Genomic DNA, 16,347 nt, shown 5'->3' on the forward strand with positions numbered 1-16,347 from the left:
ATTTGTGGAATGTAGGCGACTTTGTTTTTGATGGTTGCAAGTAAGCACCCCGGGGTCGGTCTGGGATATGCATACGTGGACACGGGATCTTGTGAACCTTGTGGTGGTTCAACTCGCAGTTGAAGGGTAAAAAGAGAGATCATGCAGACGGGAGACCATCGCTAGGAGCGTCAAGATGTTATGGTATGATAATGGCCATGTTATACGGCTAAAGATGCATTAATGCAGTAGATTCACTCACTAGCTCCAAACTAAGTTCAAGGTAGTGATGGTAAAATGCAATCTTGGCGTGCCCTACCGATTGATCGTACGAGTTTGTGAGGTCCACTGGTTCGAATTAGAGAGCCACAAGCGATGACATACATAGCACACCGGTTGGCATGGACGGGAAACGAGCTGGATTAAATGGGGAAAGGGGGGGTCGTGTGGGTAGAGGAACACAGATGGCTGGGAATGTAGCGTGCGCTAGCCCCGGCCCGGCCAACTAAACACAACAGTGCATGTATGTGAATGTTTCGATTGCTCTTTGTTGTTGCGACGTCGTCGGCGTTGTTGGCGCTGCTGCTGTTGTTGTTGTTGTTTCGATGTGTTGTGGCAGGTCTTTTTCCTTTCATTCATCCATCCATCCATCCATCCATCCATCCGCAATCATCCATCCGTCCAATTCCGCCCGTTCGGTTTGTACAATCGCGCGTCACTTGTGTGGGGTAGGGTGTGTTCATTCATATTAAGCCAACGAATCCGTCCGGTCATTCATTGGACGAAAAGTGGGAGAGGAAAAAAAGCAACTCCACACGCGACGCGAGATAGCTTATGAAGGGAAAAAGTGGTTTCATTCATAAAACACCCGTTATCTGCGGTACGTTGGCGCGGTTGGCGCGGTGTCGCATGTTGGTGTGTTTGATCGTACGAACTGTTGTTATAGATCAAAACACCACTGCGCGCAGACTGCTGCTGTTTTGAGTTGATTAAACGATCTTTGTGCCTTGGTCATATTATAAAGACTAATTTCTTTAATGACTCAATCGAATTAGCATCACGAGTAAATTGTTGGTGAAGTGCTTAAGTTTTAGTAAATAGCAACCGATTACTGCTCTACGAGTGGGGGTACCGTTCAGAGAAAGATGACCCAATATTACGTTTTTCTTCTTAGTTTCACAAGATTGACCGCAGGGGTGTACGATCGCAGATGCGTCGTATGTGTTTCGCTTACGGTCCATCTAAAAACTCGATGAGCTAGATGAACTTCCGTTTTGGTCGTACTGTTTGTGCTCTGGATAGCAGGAAATGAAATCATGAATAATGTAGTCGATCAATCACCACCAGGTGGAGGAAAAACTTAGAAAGCAAAATAGAGTGTGACCCAGTGCTTCACGGGAACGTATATAGGGAAGTTCATCATCAATTGCTTTAATGAAAATAGATTTCACAGCAGTTTTTATACACTATTGTGCGTGTTGCGTCCCTGCAGCGCACCCCTAATTGATAGATCTCTTATTTGATTCAAGTAGAAAAATGGACTGCGTCAAACATAATAGAATCATCATACCGTTCCCTGGGAGCACTCGTTACCGCAAGGTAAGGTTGAACAGGTTGGCCAGGTTGCGTACATCTAAGGAGCCATATATGAACATCGACGATAGCCATATTGCGTTAGATTGCACCGAAATGGTTATTATTTTTGCTATCAATCATAACGTCTCAGGCAACCTCAGATTGAACCACCTTTACACCTAGTGTCTGGATAGTCTGTGGACAAGCAAGCGGCTAGCGGTGTCGGGTAGATTTATTATCGTTGTTATCACTCCGTTTTTCCTTCTTTAATATTTCACCCTACACCTACCTCCCTTCCGTTCGTCGGAATGGAACTGATCTCTAGCCTTTTCCGACTACAGTGATGACGTTAATGATGTGCATTAAACGGTGCAGGAAATGCATTAACTTTCGAGCCATATACTATTACAAGAACGGAGGGGGGGGGGGGGGGGTTTCAGTGGGAATGGGGTGCTCGGTGCAACGGGTTGTTATAGTACTAGATAAAAAATGCGTACACTTTCACAAGCTTGTTCGCCCGATTCCGAGCATGGTGTGCATGGTAGTGTTACACGCTGCTTTGCTTGATAAATATACATCCGACTGCTGGTTTGGGGTTTAAAATTGTGCCCAACAACAACAGATGTTTGAAGTTAATACCAAAAATCGACACGGAACACCAATTGAAGAAGAAAAACAGGGTAATAGTGATCCAAAGTCATTAAAAACGAATTACTGTAACCTAGTTTTAAACAGTAACTACTCTCGCTGCTTTGTGGGGCTCTGTGTGCATGCATCTCTTCTTGAACATACCTAAAGATTTTAATGTTATGCCATTAGTCGTGAATGGTAAGGGAGGCTGGGAAGTTGGGTAGCTTTGGCTAATCGTAATGTAAACGATGTAATAATAATGCAACATGTTAAACAATGATTTCAATATAATTGTGCATTTGAGGTTGGAATGCATGCATGCAACCCGTTTGATCGCGCACTGCTGGTTCTCTAAAGCTTGTGTGATAGTGCCATCTCTGGCGATCGTGTATGGTGTACGTTTGATTTAGTAAACTATGTGAAGACACAATAACTAGATAATTTTTTTTTGTAGTAGAATGAGCTCATGATCACATCGTTACGTTACGGTAAGGAATTTTTATGACACTACATCACATTATCATTGGAGGTAGGCGGTGTTGCCACCGCCATGTCACTTCCATGCATACGATGATCACCTGATAATGAGGCTTTTAGGTGTAATACGGTCGGCAGTGTTGGGAGTGACCAACTCGCCTTCTTCATACGAGCCTGATGGAGTCGATTTAGTGGATGGCTGGGAAGTGTTGCTTCAATTCAAACTGGCCTCAAACAGGACAGGTTTGTGTCCATAAGATAATGTATTGAAAATTAAATCCGTAAACGTGGACTAGCATATCTAGATGTTACTGTAGCAGTAATTTGTACTCATGTATGGGGAATAGTTAGGTATATTCAGTATGGTTTTGAACTCTGCTCTCTGAATAATCCTAAAGTAATAGCTATCGTGTTATTGTTTCTTGCTTTTTGTTTTAAAAAATATCCTGAGGGGTGTCAAAATACCGGTGAAGGCGACGGAAGGTTGCTAAACCCTAGTTAAATCTGCGCCGTATCCTATCCTACCGGGCATGGTCCTTAGGGCGCATGTAAATAGAATGGGATGGTTTAAAATTCGCAACAGTTTCCATTAAACATGCCGCTCGGTTCCATGCAAGGTAAACAGGTTGGAAGGAAAGCAGTGCAGCATGTACTGCAAAGGGTGCTCATAACAGCTCAGCTCAGCAACAGAGTCCCGTTTAGCAACCCTCCCAACCACAACCGGCTGGGAAGGTCTTTAGTCTCAAGGTAAAGTGCAATTGCTGAAACGATTGCGCTTATATCTTTTAAGCGGCCGTACGTCCGTTCGGATGCTAGCTAGACTTGCTGGTCCTATCTGTAGTATTCGGATCTCATCCAGCACGGGTCCAATCGTGTCCAGACGCAGACCGGACGAACCACTAGCCGAGAGATGATGCAAGGCAACGATGGCCCGCATACGCTACGCAAAACAAATTTCCTGTCTTCTGGCCGTAGAGCCGTTCGATGCGCTCTCATTCAACCCATGTAAAAGTCACAGACGACGGTTTTAATGGCCACTGTACGCGTAGTAGTTGAAGGCTTTCCACTTTTCGCCAGCTCGTATGTGTCCTTTCTGTGGATGTCGCTCTTTTCGCTGCAGTCTTCTTTGAACTTACCCCATTCATATATCAGTTAACTTGCACTCGCTCATGGCGGCAATGGTGTGGTAGTTTGCAGATCCTTCAAGGTTCTGAAGGTTCCTCGGTAAGCGTGCGTGTGTGTGGGATGTTTGAAGGTTTGGGGAGGAGTAGCCGAAAGGTGAAACCACCGAATCGTATAAATCATGACATCGATGGTGCCAAATTTGTTGACTGCAAATCCCACGCAAAAATGGATTTTTTTGTGCGCTCCATTTCATGTACAGTGTATGAAGCAAAAAAGCAAGGAGCAACAAAACATGAAAGAGGTTTGTTAAAGTTTGGCTGCTGGCTGCAAGTGATTTGCGATCCTTCCCGCGGCACATATGTTATGTTTGTTTGCAAGAAAATGTGTGGGTATTTGACAATGGTTGAAAGTAAGAGGCATTCTGTTGTTTTTTTTTGCTACTTTCCTACATCTATTTTTGTTGGCCTTTGCAGTGCAGATGTTGAGAAATGGCGGTGTGTATGGTCACGAGTGTAAATAACATCAAAAGCCGACTTCTTGGCTCAATAATGCTAACATCAGCAAAGAGCAAAGAAAACAGTATTTGAAATAGGTCATGATCGACCGAAAAGGAATCACTCGCAAGATGACCGAAAATCAATCAACAAAGTTCAATGACTACGTAGATTACGGATTTTGCGTTTCACCAATGTAAGGACGTGTTTTGAAATAGAAGTGAACTTGCTGATGATATATTTTTTTTATATTTAAAACAATGCAATTTATACATAATATGCTTGATAATTTAGTGCATTTGCTAAGTATGCAAGATGTTAATCTACTCGAATCGCTCGAACTGCTTATTTCTGTGGTGCTGATAAATGTTGGCGCGCGCTGGCAGAGAACCAGCCTCGTCAAATGGTCGTTCGGTAGGAGGTCGAGGCAAAGCATCTCTGTGACCGACATGCCATGCGCGAACTGCGCAGTTAAATGATTCTAACAAGGTTGTCGCGCCAAGCTCAGTACTCAACTTTGGCTTATTTAAAGTAGTGCATACGACTGGCTAATGATTGCTCGCTTGCAACTTCTTGCTCTCTGTACATTATACCGATTGCAGATGGAACGATCATTTGCACAGTATGAGTGTAAATGATTATATCGCAGTACATTGTTTTACGAAGTGATATCAATTCAAACTACAAAATTTGAGGTCGAAATGGAAAATTTAAATACATTTAATTGCTCGGTAAAATGATACTCGCTGTGTCGATCGCATAAAAATCATAAATCAGCTATGTGTATGATATATGTTCTCACTCGTATGCCACATCTTTCCAACCTGAATAGCTTTCTTCATTGACTATAAAGAGGGCGGTCGAGTGTGTTTGACGTACAACCGCCGGAATGGCGTTGGCTTCACAGCTTGCACGTAGGAAAGGTTTTCTCGAGTTACATGCTATGCGGCAAACATGTATGTTCCCAGCAACTGGAGCAAAATTGCAAATGTGGTGGAATCCTCCGCACCGGGCGCAACAATGTTGCAGCGCGCCCGCTTCTAAACGTCTACCGCAGAAAATCGATCATTGTTGTACCGTCTGTGCCTTACGGAAAGGTAAAAACAGCCACCAGGAAGAAGAAGAGGAGGCAAACACAATTTGCTGACAGAAAGCCGTGGGTCCGGTGATTGGATTGTGTACAGTGGTGCGGTGGTTTGTTGGTGGTTAGTTTTTGTTAAGTTGAATGAGCTGGCTTTCCGATTCGAGACGGGCTAAGTGTCACACACGCCGCACACTCACACTTCAAGTGCATCCAAAGTGGGCGGGCGAAAAGAGGGCTCCTCGCTTAAACCCTTTGGGGTGGCAGTAGCAGAGGTGCATAAATAAATAAATTAATTTGTGTAACCTCGTAAGTAAGGCGAAGTTGCTTCCGTCGTTGTCGCCCTCGATCCTGTGCCGCGCTAGGGCGCGTTAGGCGTCGTCGCGATCGCCGTTTGGTGGAACGACCGTATGGAGAAAATGGTAGTGGGAAGGAAGTAGTAGTCGTCCTGTGCACTATTGCCGCGTCGGATGCGATTTGGTTGCACCCGTGAATTGCCGCTGCCGTGAAGTCGCACAAGTGCGTACACTAGTGTGCAAACTGGTCAGCCGGTTTGCATCGAGACTAACGACGCGCCACCGAGGACGATGCCTTCAATAGGTTGTGGAGGCCATCGGCGCGGACTGTCGCGCGCAGTATTAGCAGAACAGCGGACTTGATATGCAAAAGAGGGTTTGCTGTCGGCTTGCCGAAACCCGACACCCGGGGCATACCTTCCACCAATTGGTGCAGTTTCTGGTATATCTGCTACGCATATCACGTAGCAGTGCACTTACGCATGTAAAGCTTCGGTGTAAGCAGGAACGAGGTCGAATAGATCACGAGTTGTTTCGCATGCTCTTGCTCTTGGTTCGGTTCTCTATGTGGACGCATTTTCTTCTCCATCGATTGTGGGTTGCACTTCTTGAAGAAGCTTCTGCGTGTTCCGGATGCCTTGTTTTTCTTCTGCTTGTTGCCATTCATGAAGGGTGGTAATGCAGCTATTATCAAACCACGATTTGTCTCATATTTTGATTCAACATAATCGAACAACTTCAATCACGCAAAGAGATAATAAAGGTACAAGTACCCAAAACTTTGCTCTGGATGGTGTGGTTGAGCTACTAGTACTCGCTTGTTTAATTTGCATTAGCATTTCTCGTCAAGCATCAGCCGCGTAATTTTACGGAGAGCTTTCCGTATAAAAACCCTCATACGACGACGACGTATTGCTAAATGAAAATGGATCACTTAGTTTAGTATGAACTACGGTAGTAGTGCGTGTCGTTTTTTTGTGTACCTCCTTTTGCCTGTTTTTGCTTCCACTGCACTGTGGCTGCTTCTTTCTCACAGTGTCCCCCTTCTGGCTGGTTGCAAGAACTGCTGCAGGATGCATTTTCCTGCAACTGTGGATGCTGGACCAATCCTTTTGAAAGCATCGCTATGTACACAGAGACAGCGAACGAGATTATGTGCTCTATTTTTGTGTTCCTATATAAAATGGTGTGGTTCAGTGTCCTCCCAAGCGCCTTGGTGTGGATGGTGTGGTGATGAAGGTACCGGGAGTAGTCGCGGTATGTAGTAGTAGTACTACTACTGCTACTATTGGCGTAATACACCACTACGCCAGCACACTATATCCACATAACTGGCCGTGGATTGTACATACCTCTCGACTACGGGGACAGCAGGTAGTAGCGCAGCGAGTGCACTCCCGTGCAGCGTTTGCTGAATAAATCCTCTGCCTTTTGCAAGCTGCGTGCATCCATCTGTGGTAGCAGTAAGGTTGGGCGATCGATAATTTGTAATATGTTCAGATGAAAATGCTGTGTTGTGTGTTGCACAAATAAAATTGCGGCTAGTTTCATTGTTGTGTAAGGTTTTAGTTCGTTTTACAGCGATATCTAATGCTATCTCAAGCATCATTATCATCGATTTCATTTGAAAAGCTTTCTTATAAGTTTAAATTACAAACTTTTTTTTGGTGAAGTTATGCAAGAGTAATGTGCGTTGTGTGAAGCTGTTTTTTATGATCACATTCGCATTTTAAAATGTAAAAATAGCTAAAACTCATAAAGGGCAACAAACACTCTCAATGAAAGCTTAGTGCTGCTCAGCGTAGCTTTTACAATGCGATTCGAGTGTTTTGTTTGTGGCTCTCATCCTGTTACGATACACAGGACATGGTAGTAAAATGTCAGCTGCTATGCTCCCATCCCTTGAGAGGCGGCGTGAAAAGAAAGGGCGTGTGACGAAGATTTGATGCGCAAAATGATGCAACAAGCATTCACGTATCGGTGGAAGAACATAACGATCTGGGCATTGCTGGTATTTTGAACATTGTATGCTCAATTTTTGCATTCAATGAACTACAAGCTTTAAGATGAAATATTAAGTATTATAATTTAATAGTATTTATCAATGCCAAATATACCATTTTCTATGATTTACCATTTTCCGATTGTGCTAAGAATAATTTTTAAAGCTTTCGATTAGCATCATTTATGTATCCACTTGTGTAGAGGTGGGTTAGAGCAATCACGACACAGGAAAAACACGAAAAACAAATCCACAGCCCGTATCATGTGGGCCAGGTTTTTGCAAAGAAAAAGACCAAGTCCTGCGAGAAAAGTTATGCGCATGCTCTCACAATAACCATTTTCCATGTTCCTGACTTCATCCGCAGATAGAACCATTTTATCAGTTGAAACTACCAACCACCATCTTTTCGGATACTGCTGAGCAGCAGATTTGATGTAACATGTCGTTCGGTTGCTTCTGTTTGTAAAATTTCAAATGGGTCATGTAACTTGTTGGACGATTCCAGAGGAAGTACAATTAATTTTGCCAAATTTCTGTTTAATAAATTTTGTTTTCAATTATCCTTATTTTTAGAGTTCTCAACATATTTACCTAGTTTTTGTATTTCACTTAACTGTTTATAAGTAGTGTAGTTTGAAAAAAAAAAACTGACCCCTTGAGTAAAGTACAAAGAATCTCGAACGGCTGCTGAAGCAACCAGTGAGTTGCTGACACATAGTGCTGAGATGGAGCCGCCGGGTTGGTTATTGGTTGCCAGGAGCAACCATTCTTGTCAGAAGGTAGCGTGCCGTTTTATCGATCGGATTCGTTTTTACCCCGTCGCGTCTACACCCGTACCGAGAACATTGCGGTTTACATGACATTTGGGAGAGCGGCCAGGATGCCGAGATACAACTTTTTCTCCCCTGCGTTGTTTGGTGGATTTCTTTTTTCCATCTGGATTCTGGTGGGATTTTATTTTGACGATCAAAAAACAAGCAGCAGCTTCAACTTTTCTCGAAATGTTTTATGCAGTAAGAAAAATTGTGACAAGCTCTGCTCTGGAACGAATTCCTAGAGGCTATCGAGGGTGTCCATGCTATTCGAGAGGCGGCAGAATCGCTGTTCGGTGTCCGACTGTTATCGCAAAAGAAATGCGCTCCTGATCCGTTCGTGTAAGAATATAGGTAACTGAGCGAGCGTTCTAAGATGACAGTGCCGGCGTAGATACAGCCCAAAAAAAAGAACTATGTTACATCAAAGTTGTGCTCCACAGCTGGATTCTTGCGTAGCGTATTTTACAGGGCAACAGTATAAGTTTGAGAGAGTGAGAAAACACACCGCACATTTCTGTTACAAGATTCGGTTTACAATTACATCGTTGAATCACACCAGAGTTACAGCATTTGTAAGGCAGTAACAGAAGCGCAGAACGGCCAGCTGGTAGCTCAATTTGAACCCTGAAATGGGTTGAAATCCACCAGGCAAAACACACACACACGCACACGCACACTTGCACCTAACTTTTCATCCCTTCACATTACTTCACTTTTCCCAGTTCCAGCCCCGTCTTATAGTACGCCCACACACTTGCCCAACATTTCCAAAGGTTCGACGCCCGCATACAATGTTTTCCAATCTGTTTCCCTTTTTTTCCCGCCCGGCCACATCGCGTCAGGGCGAGCGACGAGTCCCTTTAGTCAATGCGAGGTATACATGTGATGGAGCCCGTGCCGTGCGTCTTCGGTCCTTGCTCTTGTGTTGCTGACGGAACTGAAGCTGTATGTGTGCGTGTGTGTTTGTGTGTGTGTATACCCCATTCAATGGGTGATGGTTTGATGCGCGAGCATGCCCATTGGTATAGTAAAGATGGCCCTGGGTTGGGTCGTAATTTCTCTCTGTGTGTACATCGCCGTAGCCCAGCGACACAACATTGTTGCACATAGGACGGCACTGCAGCACACACAGGACCCGGTTGCTAGTATGCGAAGGCACCGGGAGTCGCATTACTACAGACACCACGACACTCAGCTTGCCGCCGAGACACTCCTTTCCTGTTTGGAGGCAGGATTGTTTTGAACCGGACCTGGCGGGCCAGGCCAGGCCACGCCAAGCCAATGAAAAAATGGCGGTTGTTGTGTGCGTGGTGGTGTACACGAGCATGAAGTTCGTGAAGATATGCAGTGTAGGGTAGGTGTGTGCACACGGTCTGAAACATAAGGCGGGCACAGAATGTAAAAAGGTAGCGAGATGAAAGTAAATGAAAGTTCCTCCTGTTCGTTCTACTTTCTGCGCGCTGCTGCGAGGCTGTAAAGTCCTGCAAAAATGGCAAAGGTGTGTGCGAAATCAGTCAATGAATTATGAGCGGCAAAATGTGATAGTGTGTGATATTTATGAAGGTATGAATCCGGACCCTCTTCCCTTGGTCGTTCTTCCTCTGATCGCTCGAATCACACACTCGAAAAACCGGTGTAAATCGAAGCATGGTGCACATAATGGGGGGAGGGGGAGCGGGGGGAGGGGTATACAATTAGCTGTAAATTAAGCGGGCTTTTCGCTGGGGAACGGAAAACTGTCTCCTGGTAGTTTCATGTTGCTGTATCAGTCAGTGATAGCAAGCGAATATTTCTCCTTATCAGTTGCTTTTTTATTTAAAATTTCTATGATGCACCACAATTATAATACTTCAATTTGTTAATATTTTCGTTAGAACAGCCAGTCCATGTAATTTGTAATGGCCACAAAACTTAAAACTAAATATGCGTGTGAGCTGTTGCTTTCTTCAATATCAGATTGCCAAGCACAGAATCACTTGTAACACAGCAAGGGTAATAGTAATGGTAATGGTTCAGTTGGAAAAGTATCAGGCGCCCACGTCGCAAGGTCTACGGTTTACAATGTAGTGGGTGGGTACACCAGGATCCATCTAGTCTCCGGTTCGCCATCATCGCTTCCCACCCATCGTTACATCGTTTCTTTCTCGCTTCTATCCAACGCAACGAACACAGACAAAGTGGTATACATACACGCGCAGCTTCCATAGCAACACATCGATCGATCCATATCGCCTGCAGCCTGGATGTATTCAGCCTCTCGTAACAGTTCCGGCTGGCGGGAACGATAAAATGGACCCAACTTTAAAGAACATTATTAACCCACCTGAGCAACGGAAGTCGCTCACAGTTCCAGAAGCATAAAGGAACAACTGTTGAATTCCGGTGAAAGGCTAATCAGAACATCGTCGTCTATGTTGTGCATGTTGTGCTGGGCATTGTTGGATGGAATGTAGCCAATGAGATTTTGTTTGAAAGAATGTACTTCTAATAGCTGGACTTGCCGTATGACTTGATGATGTATTCTATAACATTTTACTACATAAAAAGATTAGTTTGAGTGCATGGCTACTTTCCATGATTGTGATAATAATAATATTTTCTTTTCTTATTTATCTTTCCAGGTAAGAACCATGATCTGAATTGCATCTCGAGTGCCCAAAACGCAAAGGCGCGGTATGTTTGCACTATTTACATATTAAGGAAACTTGAATTTATGTGGAACTGAATTTTAGAACAAAAAAAACGAACAAGAAGAGTTGAGTGTTTTCTTCTTCCTTGGCGCTACAACCTAATGAGGTGTTGGCTTACCATTTATGGCTTACCGTGCTGACGAGGTGGCAGTCCAAATGAGATTTGATGCCCGGTCCTGCCGAGTGAAGATCGGTACCGCTATCGCCCAAGTTTGGTTTGAATTTTAAAATAAAAAAGTATAGAAATTGTAATTAGGTTACTGGTTCAGTTGAAGCTTCGTTGCTACCGTATGAAGTACGTCTTATAAAAAGCTCGTGAATATTGAAATTAAACACTACTCTCTTTGGGGAGCTGTTGTAACTCTCGGTTTGCCTGAAAGTTCTAATTCTCCTTTGTCAAAAGCAAAACGCGTTGAAAACCAATGCTGGCGTCCAAAGCAAATGTCTCAATACAATATTTGTCTTCAGAGAGATATTAAAATTGTTACTTTTTTTACCTCGAGAAATTAATTCATGGCGGAGGTGTGCATGCATATGACCTTTCTGACCGTACATTCAAACATTATGCGAAAATGGTGCTGCCTTCAGCACATTCCACCCGGTATCATGGTACAATAATGGCACGTCGCTGCTTCCGTAGGACACATTTTCCCACGAGTATAGTTAGCAGAGAGTAATTGTTGATGCGTTTGCCGCCAGTAGCCTTTTTGGCGTTACGCGTCTCGAAATGGACGCTCCCCAAAAACCACCCAAATGAACACCGTTTTCTCGGGATGGTTCTACGAGGATAATGGTAATGAAAATCGTGCCTTATCTTCGTATCTGGTCGTCTGTGCCGGAATTATGTTTAGCAGTTTCCGTTTTTGCCAAACATGCTCACCAAGGCTTCCGGTCCGTTCTCGTGGTAGGGGGAAGGTTCGGGAAGTGGAGTGGTCCTATTTGCGGTTTGTTCGTTTCATATTTGCTATATTCATGCTGAAGGAAGGCAAAGCATCCGGTCTCAAAAAAAATGACAATAGAACGTTTGTAACGTTGATAATTTCTTTCATTTTTATACTGTAATTTAAAAGTATTTAAAAAAAATTTCTATATACTACCAACTGCTGCTTGGTGCTAGCTTCATTTTCACAACGTTTTGTCTTTGTGCGCTAAAAGAGCAGTGGACGCGGACTGCGGAAACGTAATAAAAATTTAAATCGACCACCCAAAATCACGTACCGGCGATATGATTGAAAATTTATATGTGCCTGGTGCACATAAATATGTAATGATATGATTTCCATATTTTTTCTACCATAACTTTGTTATCTTTTTTAGTCGCGCATTGTGTGGATATGTGTGAGTAAGGGTCCTTTTTTTGTTGTAAAAAAGTTGCCGAACAGGCGAATGTAGGGACTGTCCCACCACGTGTATCTTTCACTTAATACATTGAAATGGGTCACCGTTGGCAAAAAAATGGTCGCCGGTACGATGGACTGGGCCGGCGGTAGCTTCATTCAAACAAACAAAAAATCACCTCGTGAATAGACTCTGGGTCCACACCGAACTACTGTTGTAACGCGTTTATGTGCGTGAGTTGGAGAATGTTTGTTTGAACACGGTTAAAGCGCGTGCATGCGACTCCCATGTTTGCCATCAATTGTCCTGTTTCGAAGGACATACACATTGAGTTGAAAGGAACTGCGGGAGTGAATAGCTAGACAGAAATGGTGAAGTTTATGGGCACAGTTTATTTACAACCATGCTCCAAACCAAATCGCTGAACCACATTAGTCGTTAAGTTAAATCTAGAAGAAGTTGGTCTTGCTCTTCATAAAACTGTAGCGGAGAAAATAATGCTTTCAAACTGCGTTCGTATCGATAAAACCGTATCCTAGTATTTATGGCCTGCCAAACAGTTAATGTATGGCGATTGACGATAATAGTATATAAAATACCACTTATACGAACTGCATATTTGATTATTGCATGGTAGCTGTTACAGATTAGCAGGACCGGTATATACGAAATTAAATCATAAGTTACATTTCGTTATGAAATGTGTTTGATAAAATAATTGTTAAAGAAGGAGCTACAGAATATTGGTGTTAAGTAACTTCAGGGTCTGCTCATTACGGTGTTGAATGCTCTTCTTCTTCTTCCTTGGCACTACAACCTCGACAGGCCTCGGACTGCCATTTCCGGCTTTCTGTGACTTGATTTTACCCGTATCAAAGTACCGGATTTGAACTCCGGTCCTGCCGTGTGAAGACCGGCGCCGTTATCGCCTCGGCCACCGGACCGTCCTGTTGAATGCACTGCCTACGAAATTTGCTTCCAGATAACAGTTCAGGATTGTTTTCTTTATTTCATAGCTGAATATGAGAGAATATTCAGGGTGAAACTATACGATGTAATGAACACATTTTGAAGCTTGCCAGGCGTTCTTACAAAGATGACACTGATCAAGGATCATTCACTCCCCTTCACCGGGGATATGTGCGTCCAGACCGCCTCCCCGTACGCAGAACTACCTATCTAGCTACGGGTGAAATCATGTCAGAAATGGCAGGCCGAGACGTTTCATGGTCCTTTAATGCCAAATAAGAAGATCTTCCATAAGTCATTGTGGAACCGGCAATACGTTCAAGACATAGACATCATTGGTCCTACAACAGCCTCAAGAAACTTAGGAACTTCATTGCGAAGGACGTAGGTGGGACTGTAAAAAACGTTTACCTAACTATGCAAAATAGACGAATTTCTGTTAGCCTCATTCGAGAGGAATATGCTCCGAAGGATTTTGTTTCCCAGTTTGCGTGTAATGACTATCGAAGAGTTTACGAGCTGTACGATGATCATGTCATGAAAATGTCACCAGACGACTTAGTGCGTAAAGGGGGTTTAGGCGCGTAAAGTGATGACGGTGATGCGTTCTTCAGAATGGACTCGTTGATTGGATTGGCAGAGTACGCCGGTTGACCAAAAAGAGAGGAGATTGCAGCGCCTGGTTCGTAAGTGAGCAATAATATTGGTTTAAAATTGTTGTCACTGTGTTGCAATTAAAATCACTCTTCTTCTTCGGACGATACGAATATTGGCCACATAAATCTGCAATGTAAACAACCGTTTATACTCCTGCAGGAGGAAGCGAAGGGATTGTGTGGCAGTTGTAGCACTTTGTTTACATAACAATACCATAAAAATGACGATGCATGAAAGTTTGGTTTTCACTCATGTTTTGGTCATGGGCCGTAACCTGCTCTGCCGAGGAAACCTGAAATCTGCAAGCCATTATTGCTACGCGAACTGCACGTTCCCGCCAAAATGGACGGTTCTTCGGTTATAGTTTAAAACGTAAAAAACCAGAAACCAGAAACTTGAAGCAAAACCGGCAACGAGAGAAATCGGATTGATTTTCGTGGGTCATTTTTTTTTGTTGGCACACATTGATACGGCAACATATCGTGCGCGGTTGTATGTACACAGCAGAGCACACTAGCCTGGCACAGCGTAGCACATGCATGAAAGAAAACTGCCATGTGTGCAGATTTTTTAAATGTAACGGCAAAACATTGCGCTAACCGGTTCGGCAGTACAAAAGAAAAAAACGGGAATACCAACGTAGCCCGCAACCACCCTTGGTTTTTGACCATCGTTTCTCATTGTTGTGTATGGACGCTCGAAAATTGGGCTGAACGTAAACACATAATCTTACGGCGTAAACAGAACGGATGCGCCAGCAGCAGCAGCTTCCATTTCCCGCTTGTGTGCATCGGTCGATCGTAACGATGATCGATCGGGTATGGTGGAATTGGTAGCGGCGTGAAAGGACATTTCATCTTATTCATCATCTTCGTCATTACTGGTTGTCTGTTCCTGTTTGGTGCCTCACAAGAACGAGCGCATAGTTTCAAAAACTGTACTTACTGTTTTTTTGTGCTACGGGTTTACGGTACAATGCGTTTTTGTTTTTACAAAAGCGGGTACTCCATATTTTGTAATTTGGTTTGAAATGATGATGGACATGCTTATTAAATTTGCCTGCAGAGCTGCTGCTGTGTGCATCGCGAGCCCTATAATTAACCATTTCCTGGAGGTCATTGATTCGGTAGGGTTGATATTCGACTGGCGTGGTCCAACCGTGGTCTGTAGGCCGAGTAGGCGAATTTTAAAATCGTGTCGGCATATTGGCAACTAACCGAAGTTAATCAGCAACAGTTGAAACGATTTTTTTTAAATATTTGCATGAACAATATTTAAAAGGCACCACTTTCTGCAACTGACCATTTACACACGTAGTTTTATGAGTTCTTTGATCGATACGGATATGCTCATAAATTTGTCTTTTTTTGTAATCTTGCTTTTTGAAATTTTCCGTTTTATATCGTGCAATATTTGCAAACACACATGCCATGCCATGCCGCACAGTGCCATTGGAACTAGTTTGGCTGCTCCTGCTGCCACCATATTGTGACCGGGGCACCGACAACCACTACATTTGGTGTCCCAATCTATTTCATCCTTATACGGTAAGAGTAAAAGCCATGCATTTCGCGATTGCCAATAAAAGTGGAAGAGAGATTAATCAAACAAAAAGGAAGGACAACTGACGCGAGCTTGCTTGGCCTTTCTCCGCGATCTTTGCTGTGGGCCTTGTGTCTATAGCTATTTCATTCGAGGTAAGTGGGTAGAGCGCGATCGCTGTGAGGGCGCCAGACTTTTCTCTTGCAAATAGAGTGCATGTGTGTGTGTGTGTGTGTACGATGGGGCGTGGGAAGATCAGCAACGCATCTAAACAGGGATTGCGTAGGTTTTTAGAATGCGTCCGACACGCGAGACAAACGAGCGCGCGCGGAGGTGGATGCAATAAAATCAACAGCAGCAGCAACAGCAGCAACAGCATGCTAAGGACGGACGGCGGACACATGCACATCGATAGTTGGCCTTTCTCTCTGACTGGCTCGTGATTGCGTGTACTACCATCGCGACCCATACCCTTGAACGATCAAGCGATCAATCCGTTCGTTCGGGATAGATGGTTAATATTAATTTTTCTTTTATTGCTCAATTAAACCGTGGGCGACTCTCCTGCTGGTAAGGGAAGACTAGACGATTCATCTGGGATAGTTCGCTTCAGGGGGTCCCGACGCTGTAGCATTCGTACCATTTCATCGGATCTTCGTACAAAGAATCCGGAA

At 43.8% G+C, this 16,347-nt stretch overlaps 1 protein-coding gene across 8 annotated transcripts in view; it reads left to right on the forward strand.

Moving 5' to 3' along the window:
* The window catches only part of LOC118511056 (formin-J), a 75,624-nt gene that overhangs the window by 29,260 nt on the left and 30,017 nt on the right, over positions 1–16,347 (forward strand). The window lies entirely within an intron of this gene.

The sequence above is a fragment of the Anopheles stephensi genome, chromosome 3, assembly GCF_013141755.1.
Source record: "Anopheles stephensi strain Indian chromosome 3, UCI_ANSTEP_V1.0, whole genome shotgun sequence".
In the NCBI taxonomy this organism is placed as follows: Eukaryota; Metazoa; Arthropoda; class Insecta; order Diptera; family Culicidae; genus Anopheles; species Anopheles stephensi.